Raw genomic sequence first — 24,895 nt, 5'->3', positions numbered from 1 at the left:
CCAAAAGTGGAAATGAAATCCTAGAGCCCCAACTGTTAGGCCCTTGCTTTGACTATATCTCACACTAACTCCCAGTGAGTCATTTCTAATTATCTAAATATAAAGATAAAGATAAAGATTCAGGAATTATTTAAAGCAAAATAAAGATATAAAATCAAGGAGGGCTCTCTTCTCCCGCTGACCTTGCAAGGAAATTTCCCCAGACAACACTCCTTTTGTGTACAAGGCAGCTACTCATGTAAATCCCTTCATGCATTTGACAACCTATTTGCCATGATCCTTGCAAACTTTGGCAGAGCTCCAGGATCATCAACTTGAAAAGATGAGGGGGGAAAAAATAAACTCCAATCCCTATCAAGGCCCCCACCTATCTCCCAAAAGGGAGCCTAAAGCTTGTATACATAAGGGAGAAGCATCAGAACTCAGACACACACATAGCCTCATTCACAGCTTGCCCGTGTTGCCGTACAGTTAAAGAATAGTGCAGTTAAAGAATATAAAAGCCTGTTTTTCCATCCTTACTATTTATGTATTTATGGTTTGTATTGCAGTAGTACCCATAGTCAGAGACTGAGGTGCTGTACATACTGTGACAGGGCAAGGCCAGATGGCTATAGAAAAGTAGTGGGAGATAGATATATTAGCCCCAAATTAAACAAATCCCTGGTACCAGGATAAGTAAATGGCAGCTGCTCCAGGTCAATTAAGACACCTGGGGCCAATTAAGAGCTTTTCAGAAGGCAGGGAGGATGCTAGGTTGACTGGGACACCTGAAGCCAATCGGGGGCTGGCTGAAACTAGTTAAAAGCCTCCCAGTTAGTCAGGTAGGTGCACATGTCAGGAGCTGTGAGTGGAAGTTATGCTGCTGGAGAGATTGAGCTGTACACACCATATCAGGCACAAGGAAGGAGGCCCTGAGATAAGGGTGAAGTGGAGCTTGAGGAATTTGGGGGCTGCTGTGGGGAAGTAGCCCAGGGAATTGTACGTGTCCTATTCCTAAAAGGTCAGCTACCATAGTTGATAGTATTAGGGTCCCTGGGCTGGAGCCTGGAGTAGAGAGTGGGCCTGGGCTCCCCCTCTTTGCCCCCATGATTAATCACTGAGACTGGGAGACAACAGACTATGCAAGGGAGGATAGCTTCTCCTTGCCTCCCTCGCTGGCTTATGATGAAAATGGCTCAGCAGACTGTGACCCTTGTCTCTAGAGAGAGAAGGGTTAAGTGGAGGGTCACAATGAGCCTTTGAGATTAGTGAAATCCATCAGGAAATGCAGGACCCATGGAGACAAGGACAGAGCTTTGTGACAATACATAAAAGAAAGACCACCCTTGCCCCGAAGAGCTTACAATCTGAAAAACTGACTTTGAGACTAAGATTTCCATAGCAGAGAGAGAAAAAGGGGAAAACTTAAATTTCCAGATATTGCCTTCAGTAATGGGAACTAGAACCAGATGCTGTGGTGGCCCAATTCCTAAATAATTCAGTAGCAAGTTTGCTCCCAGCTGAGAAGCACTGAACTGAAAAAAGTAGTTAATTAAAAACTTAAAATTCAACACTGAAATTAAACCTTCCTAGTGACTGACAAAAATTAAATAATTCAGTCTTGCACAACAGATCAGCTATCATGCTTTTTCTCCTTTGTTACGGGCAAAGGCAAACAGCAAGTCACTCTCAGGTCTGCCTTTCAGAGAACAGATGAGGAGAGGTTGCTTCATCTTGCATTGGGAAGAAGAGGCAACAGAGAAAGCTAAATAGTATGCTTGTTCTGTCAATACAAACAAAGAGGCAGCGGATACACTTTCTAAAGCAGTGGTTCTCAAAGGCCTGGTCTACACTACGCGTTTAAACCGGTTTTAGGAGCATTAAACCGATTTAACGCCACACCCGTCCACACTAAGAGGCCCTTTATATCGGTATAAAGGGCTCTTTAAACCGGTTTCTGTACTTCTCCCTAACGAGAGGAGTAGCGCTAATATCAGTATTACCATATCGGATTAGGGTTAGTGTGGCCGCAGATCGACGGTATTGGCCTCCGGGCGGTATCCCACAGTGCACCACTGACCGCTCTGGACAGCAATCTGAACTCGGATGCAGTGGCCAGGTAGACAGGAAAAGCCCCGCGAACTTTTGAATATTTCCTGTTTGCCCAGCGTGGAGCTCCGATCAGCACGTGTGGTGATGCAGTTAAAAATCAAAATAAAGAAAGAGCTCCCGCATGGACCATGCGGACGTGATCGCTGTAAGGGCAGGCAAATCTGTTCTATCAGCGCTCCGTTACAGAAGACTAATTAAAAAACATTTTTAAAAAATCTCCAGACAGACGCCATAGCAGGGACTCAGCGCACTGCCTGCGTGAAAAAGTAATGGAAGCCAAGGAATCAAAATGGCGCTCATGGACTGGAGGACTCAAGCTATCCCACAGTTCCTGCAGTCTCTCTGAAAAGCATTTGCATTCTTGGCTGAGCTCCAAATGCTTCTAGGGTCAAACACACTGTCCGCGGTGGGTCAGGGCATAGCTCAGCAATTTACGCCCCAGAAGTGAAAGGGAAAACAATCCTCTCTTGACTCTTTTACATGTCACCCTATCTTTACTGAATGCTGCAGATAGACGTGATGCTGCAGCACTCAACACCAACATCCTTGCTCCCCCCCGCCATGGGTGGCTGATGGTGCAATATGACTGGCATCCGTCCTCGTCATCAGCCTATTGGCACATGGGGCAATGCAAAAGGGCTGGTAACCATGCTGACTAGCATCCGTCAGGTCGATCAAGGGCGTCTGGCCCTAATTTTTCCTGGTAGATGGTACAGTATGGCTGATAACCATCTCTGCTGTCATGCAAAAGCAAAAGCATGCTTCTGTGTAGCGCTGCTGAATCGCCTCTGTGAGAGGCATCTAGTACACATACGGTGACAGTCACAAAAGGCAAAACAGGCTCCATGATTGCCATGCTATGGCATCTGCCAGGGCAATCCAGGGAAAAAAGGCACGAAATGCTTGTCTGCCGTTGCTTTCCCAGAGGAAGGAGTGACTGACGACATTTACCCAGAACCACCTGCGACAATGATTTTTGCCCCATCAGGTACTGGGATCTCAACCCGGAAATTGCAAGGGGCGGGGGAGGCTGCGGGAACTATGGGATAGCTACGGAATAGCTACCCACAGTGCAACGCTCCAGAAATAGACGCTAGCCTCGGACCGTGGACGCACACCACTGATTTAATGTGTTTAGTGTGGCTACACGCACTCGATTTTATACAATCTGTTTTGCTAAACCGGTTTATGTAAATTCGGAATAATTCCGTAGTGTAGACGTACCCAAACTTTTGTACTGGTGACCCCTTTTTCACATAGCAAGCCTCTTAGTGCGACCCCTCCCCTTATAAATTAAAAACATTATATATAAAATACTATTATAAATGCAAAGTGTGATTTGGGGTGGAGGCTGATAGCTCACGAACCCCCATGTAATAACCTTGCGACCCCCTGATGGGTCCTGACCCCCAGTTTGAGAACCCCTGTTCTAAAGGCTTCACTGTCCCTGCATGCACGTTAATGGGAGAATAAGAAAGGAAGTCTAATGCTGTACCTCTAGTTATCACTTTTCCTTTGAGCATGCTTATTTCATTATGCTCCGCAGGCTAAGAGCTTTAAAATTAAGGAGGCTGACGACAAACCGAGACGCAGTTTCTGAACTGACTCATTGCTGGAACAGACTGGGCATTGCAACAAGTCAGACTGTGCAGCAACGTCCCTATCCGCCTCATCTAACAAGGAGCAGTTATTGTGAGTTACTCCCTTGGAGAATGAGACGTGCAGAAGGAGAGGAGTAAAAATCAATACTATATACTCATCCGCATATCCTCCTGTTGCGTGTCAGGATTTGGCTGTACAAGTAAAGACTGCAGTATTGTCAACCACAAGAGTTCAGAAATCAGTCAGACCCCCTCAAAAAATCATGAGGTTGGCCCTAAAATTCACGTTTAAAATTTTTTTGTGCCTTTCCTTATTTTCTGAACTGCCCTATCTACCTCCAGAGCATGTGCACATGCATGCCTCTCTCTATTACAATTACCAAGTCCCCAGATGTGTAGAGAGGTGATTCTGTCCCCTACTGCAGGCACGTTTCACTACCCTCTTCCATCCCTAGGGGCAGCTGCTACCGGGTCCCCTTTTCCCCCTTCCCAGGGCTGATGAGGGCACTTCTAGGGGGTTCATCACTCCCTTCTCCAGGCCTAATGTTACAGGGAGGGAGAGGAACACAGAGCAGATTGACCCATTGTTCATGGGGGCTGAGTGTGTCAACTCAAATTGATATTCCAAACAAAAGTTGTTGGGGGTTTTTTGGTTTCAGAGAGAAACACACAAACAAATCAATTTGGGTTTGCAATGAACCAAATGTTTGGGGAATTTTTCAGTTTTGGCTACCAAACTGAAAAAAACAATTATTCACTCAGCTCTAGCTGGCAGCTCCATATCCATCCTTTCCTACCCAAAAACTGCTGGAGAGCTCTCTGCTTCCTGCAGATGCTCCAGTTGGTTGCTCCTCCCTAGGATGTGGGGAGAGCAGCCAGAGTGTTTTTCCTCAGCAGGGATGAAATTGGTGAAAGGGTTGGAGCTTTTCCCATTGTTGAGAGACTGGCTCCAGCCCCGACCAAAATTGTGTTACTCATGGGAGAGTTAGCAACACTGGGGTTGGGTGTCCCATTTCAGATATAATAGGTTGTGCCTGATCCAAGTCACCTGCCAGAGTTTGGCGGTGTTCAGAACAGTGATTCTGAAATGAATCTTTGCAATGAGCAGAACAAAACCATTGGATCAAAACATACCTGAGACTGTGGGGACTTCTAAATCTATATCTGAATTTTACAGGACATGCTTATCTTTAGAGAAGAGATGACCCAAACCCTCTTCTCAAATTAAACATCCAAACTTTTCTGGACATTTGAAAAATCCTCACCCCTCTGTTTTTCTCCATGCCATGATATATGGGATCATAGTTCTTCTTAACCAGGAGTTTTTCATTAAAGAAAACTACTACACCACTACCTCGATATAAAGCCACCCGATATAACACGAATTTGTATATAACGTGGTAAAGCAGTGCTCTGGGGGGATGGGGAGGCTGCGCACTCTGGTGGATCAAAGCAAGTTCAATATAACGTGGTTTCACCTATAATGCGGTAAGATTTTTTTGGCTCCCAAGGACAGAGTTATATTGAGATAGAGGTGTACTTCTACAGATAAATAAGCTTCCCACAGCTTTTGTTCCAGGTCTGTTTCCTTAATTTACCACGGTCAATGTTTGTTGGTCACCCTATACAGCACAAAGACATCTAGTGTCTATATAATAATCTCTCCAGTTTATCCAAGAGATTTCAGAGAGGAGTTGATCATAGTCTACAAGTATCTACCTGGGGAAGAAATTTTTGATAGGTTAAAGTGATGTCTACTAGCAGAAAAAGGCACAATGAGATCCAGTGGTTGGAAGCTGCTGTTTGATATAGTCAAAGTAGAAAAAAGGCAACTCTTTAACAGAGGGTATTTAACCATTGGAACAATTTATGCAGGGATGTGGTGGATTATTAAAATCAAGAGTGGATCTCTTTATAAAAAGAAAAGATACTCTGTCTCAAACAGAAGTTATAGGCTTGATGCGGAAAGTACTAGGTGAGGTTCTATGGCCAATGGTATGTAGGAGGTCAGACTTGAGCAAGAGTGGGCAGACTTTTAGGCCTCAGGGCCACATCTGGGTATGGAAATTGTATGGTGGGCCATGAATGGCAGGTGCGGGAGGGGGACTCTATAAGGGATGTTACCGAGGTAGGGGGAGGAGGGACTCATGGGGTGTGACAAAGGTGGGGGGGGCTCTACAGGGGCAGTACTGGGAACTCTTGGGGCCCTGCTGGCAATGACACCAAGGCTGCTGTACCAGGCACTGCCACGGGTGGAGGCATCCTAGCTGGGACAGGTGCGACCCCAGGTGGTTTTGAGGCTCTCGAGGGTGGGGCCGTAGGATATCGGAAGGCGATTGGGCGTGCTGCCGTATGGAGGGGGGGGCTGCCGCATAGGGGCAGGGTTCCAAGCCCAGAAACAATGCAGTGAAGTTGCGCCTGCGCAGGGTGGCTCTGCATGCCGGAAGATGGTGCTCATCAAGGGGATTGTGAGTTGGGGGCTGGTGACCACCTGGTGGGCGGAGCAAGCGCCCAACCCTGCTCCCCAGTGGAACCTTGAGAGCTGGATAAAAACATCTAATGGTCCAGAAGCGGCTTGTGGGCCATAGTTTGCCCACCACTGGACTAGATGATCACAACAGTACATTCTGGCTTTAAAAAAAAACTTAGGAATAATCGCAAAACAGATCACAATGGGCTTGGCCAATGCTGGAAATGAAAGACCTTGCCCTTTGAATGTTTTCTAGCCTCACCTATCAAATCTCCCATGACAGCAAGTTCTCAACTTAATTTTTCTGAGAAACTGTTTGAACTAAATATGAAATACTAGGGTAGGTGTGAAGGGGAAAAAAATTTCAGTTTCACCAAAGCCATCAACATTTAACTTTAAGGAACTAAAATTAGACCAAGACAACCACAAAAAGAACAACGTTATCATGGTGTGTTAGTGAAGGGAAGAGTGCGGAGAAAGACACTGGCAAATGTTGGGTAGAAGAACTGAATAGGCAAAATTTTCAAAAGCCTCCAAGTGCCATAGGAGCCTAAGACAAGACTTTCGAAAGGCCTTTAGGTGCCTAACTCACTGAGGCACTTAACATTTTGTATGGTCAAAACATTATACAATCAATCAATGTCAGATTAATCCTCAGAACATACCAAATCCATTTTTACAAAGGGGAACGCTGATACACAAAGGTGCAGTGACTGCCCAAAGTCATGCAGTAAACAGTGGCACAGCCAGGATTAGTAACACACCTGGCTCCCAGTGTTGTGGTTATTCATTCACACAATATACATCATTTGAGTTGATTAGTTTCACGTGGTTCTTGTTGGCTAGCTATTTAATTAATGTGTTTTAATTCTCTATGTAGCGGACTGGGGTTGGAAAGCCCTACAGAAATGGCCCACATGAAGGAGGGGTTGGAAAAGACATCCAATTGTTTATAAGGCTGAGGGGAGATATGACTGCTCTTTATAAATATATCAGGGAGAGAGAGGAATTATTTAAGCTTAGTACCAATGTGGCCACAAGAACAAATGGATATAAACTGGACACTAGGAAGTTTAGACTTGAAATTAGATGAAGGTTTCTAGCCCTTAGAGGAGTGAAGTTCTGGAACAGCCTTCTAAGGGGAGTAGTGGGGGCAAGAGACATATCTGGCTTCAAGACTAAGCTTGATAAGTTTATGGAGGGGATGGTACGATGGGATAGCCTAATTTTGGCAATTAATTGATCTTTGATTATTAGCAGGTAAATAGGCCCAATGGTCTATGATGGCATGTTAGATGGAGTGGGATCTGAGTTACTTCAGAGAATTCTTTCCTGGGTGCTGGCTGGTGAGTCTTGCCCACATGCTCAGGGTTTCACTGATCGCCATATTTGGGGTCGAGAAGGAATTTTCCTCCATGGCAGATTGGCAGAGGCCCTGGAGGTTTTTCACCTTCCTCTGCAGCATGGGGCATGGTCACTTGCTGGTGGATTCTCTGCACCTTGAGGTCTTTAAACCATGATTTGAGGACTTCAATAACTCAGACATAGGGTAGGGGTTTGTTACAGGAGTGGGTGGGTGAGATTCTGTGGCCTGCGTTGTGCAGGAGGTCAGACTAGATGACCATAATGGTCCCTTCTGACCTTAAGCTATGAATCTATTTCCATACTGTAGGAACCCCAGTTATGGACAAGACCCCTTTGTGCTAGGCACTGTACAAACAGAACAAAAAGACAGTCCTTGTTCCAAAGAACTTGCAATGGAAGTATAAGATGAGAGGTGATATAGACAGATGAGGGAGTACAAGGGCACAATGAGACAATATTGGCCATATCAATATTGAATTTTACAGTAAGAGGAATCAGTTCCACAAATCAAAATGTTTGCCCTGTAATACAAAGTCATATTTCCTCCCCATCAGACTGGGAACCATTAACCTATCTTGTCATTGTTTGTTACCCTTATTTGGGATATATCATGACTGAATTAGAAAATATCTTCGGGGAAAGGACCACTTTAAAATTCCTAGCACACTTTTGAGCTCTGTGCAAAACTAATAACCTCACTAAAATATCAAGGCCACTACTTTTTCTGATGTGTGAAACCATATCTTGCTCTCTTGACACAGGCAAACCCCCTAGGGTTCAATGTAGGTTTTGCATGAGTAAAGACTGCAGAAGTTCAGGCCTTTGAACATTATGGATTAAAGACTGTATATCTTTCACTCTGAAACATTAAAACTTAGCCTTGGGGAGATTTGCCCACCAAACGGGACATGCTGTTCATTTGCATCTGCTATAATCCTGCCTTTAGGATGCTCTTTAAATCAATTTCACTTTTACAAAGTGATTTTTTCCCCTCCAATAATGAACTTGGGGGTCACAGAGCCCTGAATGCAGGGACAACCTTTCCCTAGAATTCAATTAAGTCGAACTGATTGTAGTCAGTCCAACCCCCCCCCACCCCACACACACACGCTTCTTTCTTTAAATCTATAAAAAGAATATGAAAAAGGACACACAAGAAATCTCCCCATACCAAAGTACACAAGACCGCTGAGAGTCAAAACTAGAAAGCTGTGGACATTGTTTGTTTTAAAGATACTGACTAACTATCCTTAGTCACTTTCCATTCTTACTGAAATTACGTAAGGAGATACATTCATGTGTTCAGACTCTTCTTTCTGCTAGCTTATCTTTCACTCACTGACATTCTAAGTTTGGCCTCAAATGATTCTAGATAACACAAACTGCTGTCTTATTCAAAGGGCCCCTTTAGAAGGGACACCACCACCTCCCGAGCACCCCCTTACACCTAAGCGTGGGTCTGCTGTGGCCTACCTCCAGGGCCGAAGGAAGTTTTGCGCCCTAGGCAAAACTTTCACCTTGCGCCACCCCTGCACCCAGCCCCCCTATGGCAGCTAACCATGCCCACCCACCCCTCCCACCAGAGGAGCCCCCCCTCACAGCAGCTAACCCCACCTGGGGAGCCCCCCCTTGCAGCAGCTACCCCCCCTTGCAAGACTCCCCCCCCACCCTCCACGGAAGCTAACCCTGCCCAGGGAGCCCACCCCAGCTCTCCTCCGCTGAGCAGGCTGGCACTGCTCTAATTCTCCTCCCCTCCCAGGCCTGTGGCACCGATTGGAGGAGACTTAGAGCAGGGGTTGTGTGCTCAGCAGTGGAGGTGATGTGGGGCGGGGAGCAGTTCCCCTGTGTGTGCCCCGCCCCCCCAGCTCACCTCCACTCTACCTCCTCACCTGAGTGGGCTTTTAGGCACCCTCAACCACTAGGTGCCCTAGGCAGCCACCTAGTTTGTCTAAGTGGTTGCACCGGCCCTGTCTGCCTCAGTTCCACCCCCTCCTTAAGTAGGTAACAGTGATGTCACTTGAGCAGCCCAGTCAAGAAGCCAAGCACTCTACTTTACAGGGGTGTGTCTCCCTTTATTTAAGCCTTCTGAATGGAGCACTTGTACAAGGGTTTAAAGACTCTTACCTCAGACCCCAGAGAAAAAAAGATCCACAACAAAAGTCTCTACGTTCCAGCAGCAGCTCCTTCAGCTGTAAGGCCTCAGGCTTCTCCCCTGCTGGAGAGCTCTGCAGTCTTTCCCTGTCTTCTTCAGGGTCTCTCCTAGTCTCCCTGCCTGGAGAACATTTTGCAGACTTTCCCTTGCTTGTTCAGGGTCTCTCCCATGTCTCCCTGCCCAGAGAGCTTTTGCCTAGTGCAGGCAGCTCCCTAGGAACTCCCCTACTCTGGAGCTTCCTTTCTCCTCAAGAGCCTTTTATTAAGCTCCTTAATTAATTGCCTTCCTTCCAGCTGTGTAGGCAGTTAACTATCCCCAGGTGGACCTGGGTTGGCTCATTCCCTTCAGTGAAGCCTGTTCATTGGTAGGCTGGGCATCTGATACCCCTGTGGCAGACTCTTACCAAATGTTAGTTCTAACTCAGTAATTGTAACCAGCAGATAACAGGACTGACACAAGGTGACTAGATGACAGAGTGGCTTAGACATAGGAGATGAAGCCTTTCGCTACTGGTTCAAATCCAGGCCAGTACTTGGTAGAGTTTGAAAGATGTTTCTATCTGACAATTATTTTCAGTTAGTGGCCCCACGCCACCTCCATTACCACTGTTGGTACAGGAACAAGATGCAGTGGTAAGGTAGCATAAGTGAAGCTTGCACTATGGCTGCTGTGCTGTACTTGTTCTGTAGATATACCCAGAACTTCACCATCAGACTAGCACCTTTCCCCTGGATTAAACTTGCAAACTCCTGTCCCTGTACATAAGGAACACAACCCTAAAGAGTGACTCCTTGGGAAATTTAAAGAGACACTCGGTAAAATTTTCAAAAGCAAAGTCACTTAGGAACCTAAATCCCACTGACTTACAGTGCCTAAGGAGTTTAAGTCTCTCTGAATGACAATGATAATTAAGCTCCTAAATCACTTAGGAGCTTTTGAAAATGTTGCCCAGTGTCTTTTTATTTTTTGTACAATTCCTTCTATTTTAATCTATTTTACTTTTACGCCCATTTATGCTGTTTGTTTACTTTTTGCATTTCATTCAGAAGATGCATTTCCTTTGTCTCTCCAGCCCACTTCACTTTCCTGTCCTGATGCACTAGTAAAAGACTACAAAGACTTGGGGCACAAGGAGGACATTTAAATCCAAACAAGATGCTATTTTTATTGGCTTTCAAACAAAAAACTTCATGGCAACATTTCTATCAATCCTACATTTGGTAAAACTTTGTTTATACAAAGCCTCATTTCTGGGGCTAAATCAACCTGACAGTCTCCCTTCTGAGGGTGGAAAAATAAACTACCATAGGAATAAGCAAGTAGTGGCAGTGGTGATGTAAACTATAAGACAGTGATGAAGAGTAAATACCGAGTTCTCCTATTTCTTGCGATATCTAACTCTGTGGGATTTACCACAGTTGCTCCTCGATAGACTCCACTCTGCACAGTCACATGCTATGGGCTGTTATGCAGTTCCTGGTAGTGATTCCAGAAAGGATGTCTCCCGCAACCTCTGTCCCCTTTTTTGCTTTCAATGTAAATGTTGCAAGGTCTTATGCAGTAGTAACTCAGTGCTGACACCATGTCACCACTAAGGCGCTCAAAACTCAAGAAAGATGTTGATCAATTGGAATTATATTGGGGAAGTTTATGGCCTGTGCTATACAGGAAGTCAGACTAGATTATCACAATTGTCTCTTCTGGCCTTGGAATCTATGACCAAGTCTGTATCAGTGCATATATGCCATGCATGTCAGTGTGCACGTTTTACAGTTCCTGTGGGCAACGTTTCTTATGGTAACTGGAAGGTTTTCCAGATACTCCATAAGTCCTTTTTAAACAGCATAAGGACAGATCTTGCTGGCTAACTACAACTGCTGTGTTAGTGGTCATGTGTGCTGCAATAGGTGCACCTATTATCTCTTGAGGGCCCTCCGTTGCTTATTTGTGGTGTTAGTACTACTTCAAACAGGAAAGGCCAATTTGACCACTGTAGGCCAGAATCCTTAATGGATATGAATGAGCGCTAAGTAAATAATAGTGGGTTATTAGTAGCAAAGCTCAAGGTCTCTGTCCTTCCTTACAATAAATAAATACTACATAAACTATACAAGCAAGTATTTGTTATGCTGACCCTTGGTCTTTAAGGATGCATTACAAGCAGAGGTACACTTTTATGATTGGTAGCTACACTGCAGAACTGGCTTTGCATTTCAGCACCCCATGGGCAAACCTTTTCCATTTCCACAGATCAGAAGGAACTATCAGACTCATACATTTGGTCAACCCAATTAGCTGGGATCTAAATATTGCTGCAGCCCTCATTGTGGACAGTTGATAGACTTTATTCCCTTTCCACAGCTCTGGCAGTTTCCCTTTAAACGCTTGCCATGAAGGGAAACAGCCTTCCTCTTCTAGCAGCATTAGGCATTGAACAGCTAGAAGGGATACAATTCCCACAAGTAAAACAACATAGTTATCCTTGATTCCTTGGCATTCTTACAAGAGAATCAGCTGAATGGGCAGCAGAGGAGGATAGTGGCAGATGGAGACAACCTAAGCACTGATAGAACATAAAAAGCATGTTCTATTAGCTGGTTTCCATCTCTTCAGAATTCTATTTGGAATTGGAGGCGAGACCAGAAGTTTTATAGATACCATGGAGGATGGAGAAATCTGGCTGAGATTCTAATAACCCCCACTGAAAAACTGACAGGCAAAAATCCAAGCACCCCTGAATGCCAAGCCAAAGATTCTGGCCCTGATGCAGAGGGACCAACTCTTGATATCCTATACTGTTACAACACTGGGAATTCCCAGACTGCAAGCAAAATGAATGCTTAGAAGCATGTTTTATACACGTCTACTCTACAGTATTTTAATAAGCATATACAGGAGATTGTATTGAGGCCAGCAGGGGCTTTTAACCAAATACGCTGAAGGGACATGGGAACATTGTTTAAAATAAGTCCTCAGAGTTCTCTTCACTAACTGGAAGCCTTGTTGCCAATGTCAGTAGAAAGACCAAGGCCTGAATGTACAATAGAGATGGAATGATCGTCTCGCTCCTAGAGGTGGGACCTCCAGATCAGGTTTGAGGCACAATGGCTGGGCAGTGTAGGGAAGCATGCACTCTTGCTTCCTATCCTGTACCTGCTGTCTGGTGCACAAATAGATGACTTTGGTTTGCAGGGCTGTCAGAATGGACCCCCAAGTGCAACTCATGCATGCACACACCAAAGGAATAACAGCACCAAACACTTTCAGCACCATCCAGAAGCTAAGGCAATGGTGTGTATGCTCATTTTTTCCATATAGTACGTTATCTAATCTTAAAAATTGAATTTTATAGTCCTTTGCAAATTAATCACAGAAACCATGGAAAGCCTCTGAAATGAGTGAATGACTTCCCTTAGTTTGGAACAGTAAACAGCTATAACGTGGTAATTGTCTTTCATCACCATCCAGAATGAAGGCCAAGAAAATTGTGTTCCTTGCTCTCTTAGGAAATACCATAAGCCAGCCACATACAGCTGGATGGAAATCTGAACACAGGATAGTTCTCATTTCACACACAAGCAATGGCAGACTGGAATGACTATTTTTTATAAGCATCAACTGCCTGCTTGACACTGTACAAAATACAGGAAGTGCTTCAGATGCAGTGGTGCTACATGACAGAGGAAGCCCATGATAGGAGATGAGACTCTTGTCCTGAAGTGCTTACAATGTAGACACCCAACACAAAGTGTGCTAGGAAGCCCACGGAAAAAAAGCTATCGTGAACCCTCTTTTTGAGGGAGGAAGAAATGAGTTTTGAGGAGGGATCTGAGTGACTGGGCTACCTGAGATGGGAAGAGAGTTCAAAGTGTAAGACAAGAGTTGAGAGAATAGGAGGAGGTGAAGAGGGATTCACTAGCAGGAACAAGGTGAACTAAATATTTTCTTTGCTTTATGATCCAGAATTATATCTGGACAGCGAAGGCAAGCGTGAGCAACTACTAACTACACAGTTAATGGATTGGGCTGAGCTTGTAACAATGTAAAGCTCTGAGAAATCGGAAGGGACACGTTTTGTCAAGATTGAGCGGTCCAACACAAAGTAAAACTCCAGCACCGCACAATCACACATTGAGCAAGGATAAGTATTTGTGCGCTCCCCCACATGCACAGAAAGTAAAAAATGCAGTAGAAGCCCAGTTTGACTAAGCTCTTGTGGGACACAAAGTTTGTTAAATTGGGGCAGGGAAAAGGTGAAATGTAAAACAAACCACAGAGATGACAGTAAGTGGAAGTATTGTAAATTCATTCACAGTTAATATCAAGCACAATTCATTCAAATATTCTGTATCTCATCTTGTCAAAATGTATCTCAGCCTAATTAAAATTTAATGAATTAAAATCTAGTTCAATTAAAATCTAATAGTTCTCTACATGATTGTATATAACTAAACTATGAAATCCATAACAGATGTTGGCTTCTTTTGATCATTTATTTTCTCTGCTGCCTTCATACAGAGTTGCTTTAATCAGAGAAGCTGCACATAGACTCTGTCCCTTTGCTTCTTTAGCCAAGAAGAGCATTTCCCAGCATTCAAGGGCATACTCCGGCACCTGCTGAGGTATCAATGGCAAACTTCCAATTCTCTTCAATAAAAGTAGGATCAGGTTTTTATAGTGGTCACCACTCTTAGGATTGCATTCAGCCTATGGCTCTCAAACTTTTTCATACTATAAACCACTGTTTAAGATACCTTTCCTTGCAACCCTGATCTCAGTGTCTCCCTGCAGCTTCTCAAAATAAAGCATCACTGAGAAACAGTGTTAAGGAGGCAAGATGATATAGTCAGTGTAATGCAATGGGTGGGGCTGGTCAAAAACTGTCAAAACTTTTTCAATGGAAAGTGAGATGATTTTTTTTTCCTGAAAGATATTTCCTTTCCATGGAAACTTTATTTATTTATGTTTGAAAAACTGAACAGCCAAAACCAAAACAGTGGCGGTGATGACTATGATGCAACTCTCATGATGCAAAGCCTTTCCTCACCCAGAGGAGAGACCATGTAGTTGAGAAGAGGTGTAAGTGTGACTAGGGAACCCAGTCTATATGAGAGAGAGTGGGCACATGAAGCTCCTGAGCTACAAATCCCATGGAACACTACAGTGCATTTTGGAATAAAAATATTTTGTGTTTTGGCCACAACATTTTGGATTTAGATTTTTCATTCAAGAGTCAACATTTTCTATGAAAAAAATGCAGAACAGCTCTAGCAATGGGTCACTTGCTTGGTTATATCCTCACTATAGTGCCTGCAGTGCTGTTGGTACTATACAAATAATGCCACAATTCAGTCCTTGGCCTCTTGAGACTTCTGTTAAGGGTGCCAATTATGGCACTGAGTTTTTGTCATGTGGACACTTATCCAGTAGCAACTGGGTTGCAACCACAATTTATTTCACACCATTTTAAAGCCAGAAGCTGGCCGATTTTTGTCTTTGTAATTCAGGATCTCTTCATTTAACGTGTCTCTTTCTCTCCTGTTGCTTCATATCCTACCCACCTTTCCTTTATAGCCAGGCTACAAAAGCCCATGGTATTGACTTTCAGCTTAATGCTGCTTCTTCAGTAACACAAGCAGCAAGAAATCTCTCTCTCTCTCTACTCAAGTGCCAGTGGACACTTATCTAATTCTGCCAGGTACAGAGAACAATCACAAGGTGCCATCAAAATTTAAAAGGAAAATTACCATAACCATTTTACCACTCTTCCTTAATGGGACATTTACCCAGGATTCCACATAGAAATCTCATAGACAATTGAAAAAATAACAGACACCTTCAATCCCTATCAGCCCCCTCTTCTCATTCTCTATAATGAATACACCACTTTCCTTCCAACCTGAATATGGATCCCTCCTTTTCCATCAGTAAAAGAACTGTCCAGATGGTTCCCTCCCTCTCTAACACACAATTTCTCTCTCTCTCTCTCACACACACATATACACACACACACCCCTACCTGCCTCCCAGCTAGTTCTCCTCTTGGCCTTCCACTCCCATGCAACACAACACACAGTAGCCAGAGATGAACTGAAGGAGGTGCAGATGGCAGGGGCGGCTCTAGACATTTCGCCACCCCAAGCACGACGTCATGCCGCGGGGGGCACTCTGCTGCTCGCTGGTCCCGCGGCTTCGGTGGCAGAGCGCCCCCCGCGGCATGCCGCCCCAAGCACGCGCTTGGCGAGCTGGGACCTGGAGCCGCCCCTGGTAGATGGGGAGCGAGAGTCTGGTAAAAGGAAGAGTGTTCAGCAGCACACAGACAAGTTGGGGATGAGGAAAAACTCCCTCTAAACAACAGACCTGACTCTCCCACTTCCAGAGTAGCACCTCCTGGGGCCATAATTCCCAAACCCTTAAATAAGATCATTCCCAGGTACCATTCTCCTGAAAACTAGGCAGTTTTCTAAGGGTTAAAACTTCTCAGTCATATGCATCTTCATTTAGTTCTCCTCCAGTCTATGGATGTTACACAAACACTGCATTTTAGGCTTTAGCAAAGGCATTACTTTACCAAGCTATTTGTCAATGTAGCTTATTCTATGCAAGCATATACAGATGGTCTATATTAAAAACATCCTTAGGTTTCTCAGGCAAGCTACCGTCTTGCCAGTCAGCTCCTGTTATCTTACTGTGCTTGGTACACTCACGTCAACAGGCCATTACTTTGTGCTACCTTGATAACAAGCTGATTATCCAAACATCTGAAAAAATGGCCTTCTGTAAAATTACATTGCAGCTAATGAAGAACAGATGCTTCCCTTAAAGGAAAAAAGAAATACAGAAACCTGGCTATCAAGCATGCGCTGGTATCTGGCTAGCACTGTGCAATTGCAAAGGATTGAAATCCCAGAAATTATGAGTGTCTACTTTGGCTGTTGGGAAATTACTCACACAGAAGTCACCTCAAATCCAATAAGCTTGCCTCAAAGTTTCATTGTAATTGAGATTATAACTCTTATTTTAATCACTGCAGGAAAAAATACAAAAACACATGCACCAGACAAAGCTCTAATTGAGGATAATAAGAAAGATGAATAACATATGGTTGTTTGTGTAGGTGCAAAGACTTTGTAATTTCTAAATTAAATTAAAGGGGGAAAAAAACCACAGAGATGTGGTCATGAACAGAATGCCAAACTGTGGCAAACACAAACAAAACCTTATGTAGAGTAAACTGAAGTCAAGTCTATGATTTTGAACAGTGATTATTTAGGCAAGATGTGTGATGATTTGGAGAATCTGTACAGTTTAGGAATTCTGGTTGACATTGTGAAGCTATTATGAAATTGTTGTATCATAGACCCATAGAAATGGGCTTTCCATGTGTCTACCATCACTGACAAGACTTTAAAGTACATCACTCCCAGATCAGGGACAATAGCCCATTATTAAGGACTATCAGCCCCTGAGTATGTCTTACCTGGGGAGAATAAGAAAGTAACTGCATCCTAGTAGAAAACACTTCTTTCCAACTTCCCTCAGTAGGAGGGGTGGGGGTGGGGATTGAAGAGTGGAAAGTTAGCAGCGGCAAAACAAAAGTAAGACATCAATGTGATAATGCTAGCCTTTAAGAAAGACTTACAGGGAGAAGACAATAATGCACAGGAAGTTTTGGCCAACAGAGGGGGGAAAGGCAAGATTAGTCAAGGTCAGAGATGGTGAGGGACAGAAGACTCCATGTTTCAGAACACAAGTCACACACTGCAGCAGCAGAACTGTGAACAGCCCCAGTCCCCAGATGATCCTGGCCCAGTCCAAAGCATGCTACAAGCAGGGATATGCATGTAGGGTGTGTGTGTGTGAGTATCATATGATTCAGTAAAGAGCAATGAGTTTAGAATCCTGTGCAAGATCTCTTTGTGTGTTATGTTACACTATTCATGTGCCCCTTGAAGAAGTAAAGTGTAGGCCCAGAATATCCATGTAGCTGGAGTTGTAGGATAGTGTGTGTTTAAGCTATGAGGGGTGAGGAAGTCTGAGGGGACTCCACGGGTTCTCAGGGCTGAGCCATGGGCCGTGTGGTTGCAGCTCTCAGGAGGAGGTGCTAAACAGAATCTGCACCCCAAGAGTGTGCTTAGAAGTCCCAAAATAGGAACAGGGCATGGGCTCTGTTCAGACTCTGGAGGCTTAAAACATCTGGGGATTCAGCAGTTGGATCCACTCACAGCAGCATCATGAGTAGGGCCCAATCAAATTCAGAGCCTTGAAAAATGGGTCATGGACCATGAAATCTGGTCTCCCCTGTGAAATCTAGCTATTGAAGGGGGGTTGCAGGATTGCCACCCATACTTCTGAGCTGCCTTCAGAGCTGGCCAGCCAGAGAGTGGAGAGCAGTGGCTGCTGGCTGGGCATCCAGCTTTGAAGGCAGTGCCAGCAGCAGCACAGAAGAGAGGGTGGCATGGTATAGGGGTGAGGTTGTCACTTTTTGCAGTGGGCAGGGCCAGCCTTATGGGTGGGTGACATCGGCAACCACCCAGGGCACCATGGTCAACCTTCCCCCACACACATACACAGCCAGCCCAAGGTCCATTTAATCTCCAGGTGCTGGGCCCAGAGCCAGAGGTGCCCCAGTCAGGGGATCCTACCATGCGCTGGACTCCAGCTGCTAGTCCTGGCTGGGCGGGGTGTGTGTGTGTGGGGGGAGGACTTCCTCTTCTCCTGCATGGACTGATCCTGGGAATGAGTCAGACTCACCTCTGGGAACTTCCCCCAGCTGCAGGAAGCTCCGCAGCTGCTGGCTGGGAGCCTAGTTCTGAAGGTCGCGCTGCTGCTAGCAGCAGCACAGAAGAAGGGTGGCAATATCACATCCCCACTGCAGCAGCCTTGTGACCTCCCCCCATAGTTTCAACACCATGAAATTTCAGATTTAAATATCTGAAACCATGAAATTTAAGTTTTTAAAAATCCTATGATTGTGAAATTTATCAAAATGGACTGTGAATTTGGTAGGGCCCTACCCATAAGTGACCAAGAGGGAGCACACAACTGGACCAATGACAGCATAAACCTGAGAAAACTGGGTAATATACAACATAAGAATTAACATTTTGCACTTCTGTAGCACCCTACATCCAAGAATCTTAAAGAGTGCTTTATAAAACATTAATTCCTCAACACCTCTGTGTTGCAGGCGAGTGATAAATAGGGATTCACTTCACCTAGCACTAAAAGGCTACCATCTCTGAAGTGGAAAGTAGCAGCTGTTTAACAGTGCTCAGTAACACTACACAATTGTTTAGGATGTGAAGTGAAAAAGAATTTTGTCTCCAATTAAAATAGAGGATTTACTGGAGAGGGAGGAATAAAACTGGCTCCCATTCCAGGATCTTAACAACTTCTTGCTTCTGGCATGATGGAATAATCTACTGTACATGGAAAGTTTGTCTGTGTAGGAGACAGAGCCTTCTTGGAGACTGGTCCATGATTGGAATTCAAATACTCAGAAACTAAGAATGACGACATACCTCACCACTCTACGCTCCAAAGGCAAAGCCCACCTCTTGTACTGTGCCTCCACAAATAACAACATGTATTACATTAGCTTTACACACATGCGCCTTTTCCCCTATGGAGAGGATTAGAGAACTAACCACACAACAGATGCTAGCCACTTTGTGTAATTTAGCTTCGGAAGGAGCTCAGAAACTATGGTGATGGAGTGCAATGTAAGTACCTGAGCAGAACGAAGGAGAATGAACATCATTAAATGTTAAATATAATCTGAACCTAATCACAGAACACTGAAGTTTGCCTATTGCTGAGCTTCCCATCCAACAAATCCCCATTTGTGCTTTGTTTAGCCTAATTGTTTAAAGAAGCTTAAACAAATAAGTAACCTGAAATGAATCTTTATGAAGCAAAACTGAGATTATTAACAGGTAAACAGCAGTATGCCTCTAGGGCACCATACTGCCGCCAGTAAAAATCTCATTATCCTCCTAAATTCTGTTTACTAAATAAATGAGATTAATTACATTTATATGTTAAATAAATAAGTAAAGAACCAACTATTTACTCCATGTTCATCAGTATCAGTCACAAAGGCATGTGTACTCCTACCAGAGGTAAGAGGGGATGATGGATGAACCTTGCAGACCTGGCTCTGTTGGGTACCTAGGGGAGTTCTTATAGTGGATGCCATTCCTACATTGATCTCACCCTCTATTCTAGCCATTACTGCACATCTGCTTCTCTTGCTGCATCTACATTCTCCCACTCTGCTCATCTACCATTTTACAATTCCTCTATCTCCACCTTGAGATTTTCTCACCCCCCATCTGACCTGGGTTCCTTGCTGCTATTTCCTCATTACATCCAACTGCCTCAAAATTCCTTCATACATCCATTCTCCCTTCTGTTGCTAATTTCCCCTCTATCCTACCTTTCCATTTCTGCGTTCTGACCTTCTGTGACGCTAATAGCAAAGGGCACACCCTACATACTGTTGTCAGAGTATTTAGCCAAACAGCATCTTCTGAGGTATTATATAAAAAACGGTGACACACTGGTCATTAATATTATTGCATGATGTATGTACAGTTGGTGTGTGAAGCATTATGTTTGTGTGCTGGAAATATTATCTTAAAATAGGTTTCAGAGGCAGTAGATAAAGGAATCTCGTCTTAGACAAAAGAATGTGGATTTACCTGTCTGGGTGAAGCATTGTAAGTTGAGAGCACAATGAAAGTATATTTACATATAAGTTAAACAAAACACTCAAGCTAACAAGTGGGGGACGAAACAGTTTAGTGAGCACATCAGGCTACAGATTCTGCACCCCAAGGAAGAGTTCCTGGCTCTTAAGCAAAGGCAATGGGCTTTGGAAAATAGAAGGGAAGCAAAAAGATTCTAGTTATCTGTTCCTTAGGGACAGGGTGACCGTGTCTCTTGTTTTGGCCAGGACAGTCTCTTTTTTAAGCCTTGTCCCAGCCATCCTGACATTTTTTGACAAAGTGGGCATTTGTCCCATTTGCTCTTGCTAATTTGATCAGTTGGCAAGAGCAAATGGGACAAATGCCCACTTGTCAAAAAATTAGGGTGCACAAGAACATGTGTGGGGGGAGCAGTGATGCCAGCCTCAGCCTTGCGGGAAGGGATGGGGGGGCTCAGGCTAGCCCCACAGGGCAGGGTGGGCACATGGGCTAGCCCCACATTGTGTCCCATTTTCCCTTTTTGGAAATACGGTCACCCAACACAGGGAACCAAGAGAACAGCACCCTCTGAGTCCTGTGAAAAAAGGATCTCCTGGCCAGGAGGACTAAAACCACTGGTAACTTGATGGAATTGAGAAAACTCCTTAGGCAAAGATTGTAATTTACACTTCTGAAATGTCCCTAGCCTATGTTTGCCAGAAGCTGGGAATGAGCGACATGGGATGAATCACTTGATTATCTGGTATGGACCACTGTCAGAAGACAGGATACTGAGCTAGATGGACCATTGGTCTGACCCAGTATGGCCATTCTTATGTTCTTATGTAAACAGATATTCCAGATCACTTGGTCCTTCACTCTAAGATCAAGAGGAAGAAACCCTCCACACTTTATGTGACTTCTGGAATTTGAGAGCCAGATGTTCACTTGGTGTAAATCTGTGATGTTTCATTGATGGAGTTGCACTGATTACAGTAGCTGAGGCTCTGTCCCCAGATATCTAAAAACATCTTACATATTGAAGGACAAGAAAGTGGAGACATCTTTACTACAGAAGATGACAGCAGAGGTGGAAAGATATAATGCTCACAACAAAACGAGCATTTTCAAAATGCTGGGCATTTTCCCCATATTTCATTGTGAAATCAACACTATTCTCTTCATATGCTAAAATAGCACTGTTTTGAAACAAAAATTATTCACACTGGGCAATTTTGTTATTTCACACATTTTTGCAGGCATTTTCAATATTTTCCCTAAAAACAAATGTTGGGGGACAGTGGAAGCAAAAATAAGAGAAAGTAATTTGGGAATAATGATTCCTACAAATATCTCTAATTTCATGTACAGTTTGTTTCCTTCTACAAAATGGTCTCATGTCCTGTAGTCCCATTGTTGTGTGCTAAAATGGTATATACATTACTGTAGAACCCTACAGCAATTTAAAAAAAAAACATGTCAGGAAGGTAAACTAGAGATAAAGCCAGCAATTACATTTCCAGAGAGAAACCTCATTATATTGAAACAATCAATCCCAACACAGGGTTAGAGTTACATGTGAACTCCCAGCCTTCAAGAACAAAATATACAGACATTATGTTTGACAAAAGACTACACAATAATAAACAGATTATTAGAGTCAGACAAGTTGGGAATTGAAATCTCCTTCAGCAACACCTCAAAATCATGAAACACTAATGCACAAGGGCTGTAAGAACAGGAATATAAAGGAGCACTTAACCGAACAGAGGTACAGGGCGGGAAAGGTGAAGAGATGGAAGAGTACTATACAAAACAATATTCCAGTGAGCCATCCTTGAGACTCAGTTCTAAAGCAGTTTTCATGATAGTGCACAAACAGGGACAATAAAAGTCTCTAGGGAATTTCTCCCCATTCTCAGATCTGCAGAATGTTTGAACAGGGTAAATTGTTGTGCTCTTTGGTCTTGTGCTTGATTTTTTTTAAACATCAATCATCACTGTAGGACACAAGGAGGATCATTTAAAATATTTGTTATAGAAGAAACATGGTCTAATGTTTAAAATTAGGTACAAGGCCTGACCCAAAGTCCACTGAAGTCAGTAGGAGTCTCACACACATGCACCCCCCTCATTTCCTGAAGTCACTCTATGGCACTCTGCCTCTGTTTGCCCCCCTATGAAAGCCCTCTAAGAACTCATTCATTTCAAAGTTAGATCAAACAATCCCCTCCTGGGGTCCAATATTGAAGTCAAGAGGCTATGGATCAGGGCCTTCCAATAGTATCTCTATGTGAGAGGCTATGTTTCAATGTGCTTGTACAGTGCTCAGTACTATGGGTCCCCAGACTCTGACTGTGCCTCCTGGACACTATTGTAATATAAATATGAATAAATATTTCTGGCTGTGCCAGCAACCTGCTCTGCAGCCTCTATTTTTCATGCATTTTTAAGGTGCACATCACTGGAACTGAATGAATAATGCATAACAATTTATTCCATTAATTTAGCCACAAATTATCTGCAAACAGATGGAAGATTTTACAAGTATATTCAGTGTTGGAAATTATTTGAAGAGTGTTTTGTGTGAACATATAGATTACTCCTCAATTGGTTGGATAGAGTACGGCTTAGAGAACTCAGTATTCTTAATTCACTGTTTGAGCGGTTATGTTTGGACTTTACTGCATATCCGTACCATGACTGGAGGGCGCATTAACGCTTAGGCCTGGTGTGTGTGGGGGGGGAGGAGAGGAGGGTTTCGAATTCAGATATGCAACTTCAGCTATGCTATTCACATAGCTGAAGTCGAAGTATCTTAGTTCGACTTACCCGTCCTCACAGCGGCGAGTCGACTGCTGTGGCTCCCCCGTCGACTCCTGCTGAGGTGGAGGACAGGCATCAATTTGGGGATCGATTTATTGCGTCTAGACGAGATGCGATAAATTGATCCCCGATACATTGAACACTACCCGCTGATCCGGCGGGTAGTATAGATGTGCCCTTAGAAGGAAGCACTTCTGAGCCAGCAAACAAACAAAGCCAACACTGTTTTCTGCTGACCAAGAAAAAAATAAAGACTAACTCACTCTAAAGAGGAGTTGGGCATGAACAACAGTAGGCAGCAGAAGCAGGAGAAATTTTGCCCCTCTTTAGTAAACAATTTTAGTTAGAAATAAGTAAGTGAGCAGCCAGCAGTCCAAGGGTACATTTTGCAGCATCACCCTGACTATACAGCCCATGTGCAAGACATATCACTCAGCCTGTATGTGAGGACTTCGATTTATTAGGTGTGGCTTTCCCTTTTGTTCTCTGCACAGACACCCCTACTATCCATATGGACTAAGACTATACAGTTTCTTTTAAAACCCATCTTCACTGCATCCCTAGTTAATAATATGGCATAAGCGATCATTGATTTAATTTCATTGACTGATAGCAGCTGGGGATGGGGGGGGTGAGGGTGACAGGATCCAACACTCCCAATTGTTTTTTAAATTTTCTGAAAAGGACTGAATCTTGAAGGGTGGTCATCTATATCTAGCCTCTACAAGGCATTCTGGAGTGAATGTAGCATACATAAAAGATGCCCGATTGCCAGCCCTGAAGATTGAAATTCACTCCTATTCCTCAGAACACGCACACATGGCACAGGTAGCAACAATGCTTAACAAAGCCTTCCCACCCACTGCTTTGCCAGACATTGCAAATAGAGTTTGTGCTAGAGGTAGCTCAAAATACGTGGCCCACCCAACCCTAGGCCTCTCTGCTCAGACTGCCAATATGGCAGCAAATTAATACCCATTTAGGATGTGGACAAATGCCCATTGGAAACTAAACTGAGCCCTCTAACTCATTCCACATTAGCTATCAAACATCCTACCAATGGTAATGACTTTCAGCCTCTAATGACTGACTGGATTTGAACCAGCGACCTTGAGCTGACAGATCCCAAATCCCATTACCTATCTCTTGTCTTGCAAATGCTTTTACTGCGAGGAAGACAGAATGCTTCTCTGATCAGTTTGTCATTCCATTCTCAAGCATACATCCTTTTTCTGAGGTGAGGGGGAAGAATAAGAGGGGTACATTCTTTAAGGGCTTAGTTTTCTTTTAGGAATCCTACTTGGGAAACGATGGAGGTATCAAATGGAAGCATTGGCCAATCACATAAATCAGACTTCACTTAAGTAGTTAATGTCAATCACGAGTGGGGGGAAGGGAGGAGAAGGAGGGGATACAAGATTAAGTGTTCATTCCCAGAGCCCAGCACATCTTTTGTGCTCCAGAAGCATTTGAAAGAATATCAATCAAAACAGAATATGAACCGACAAAGCTAATTCAGTGACTAGCTGTTTCATTTCAGTTGTGTCTTTCTCAATCTCCTCAGCCAGGTAACATGGCCTTTCCTTGAAAGTTACACAACAAATCAAATAAGTGTGTGTCTGGGGGAAGGAGGGAGAGGGGACAAAATTTATTACTGCCTAAAAGGGAAGGTGACTCATAAGAGAGTGGCGTTAAC

The 24,895-nt window shown here is 43.9% G+C and overlaps 1 protein-coding gene across 7 annotated transcripts in view; it reads right to left on the bottom strand.

Moving 5' to 3' along the window:
* Positions 1-24,895, bottom strand: part of ALK (ALK receptor tyrosine kinase) — a 574,134-nt gene that overhangs the window by 340,550 nt on the left and 208,689 nt on the right. Inside the window, exon 1 of one of the 7 annotated variants that reach the window (XM_039530223.1) lies at positions 9,655-9,896. The exons of the other annotated variants lie outside the window; for them this stretch is intronic. The gene's annotated coding sequence lies outside the window, so the exon portion shown is untranslated. Of the gene's footprint in view, positions 1-9,654; positions 9,897-24,895 lie in introns of those variants that run through there. 7 annotated transcript variants of the gene reach the window in all.

Source organism: Mauremys reevesii, linkage group 3 (assembly GCF_016161935.1).
Source record: "Mauremys reevesii isolate NIE-2019 linkage group 3, ASM1616193v1, whole genome shotgun sequence".
In the NCBI taxonomy this organism is placed as follows: Eukaryota; Metazoa; Chordata; order Testudines; family Geoemydidae; genus Mauremys; species Mauremys reevesii.
This window is presented reverse-complemented; position numbering and strand designations above follow the sequence as displayed.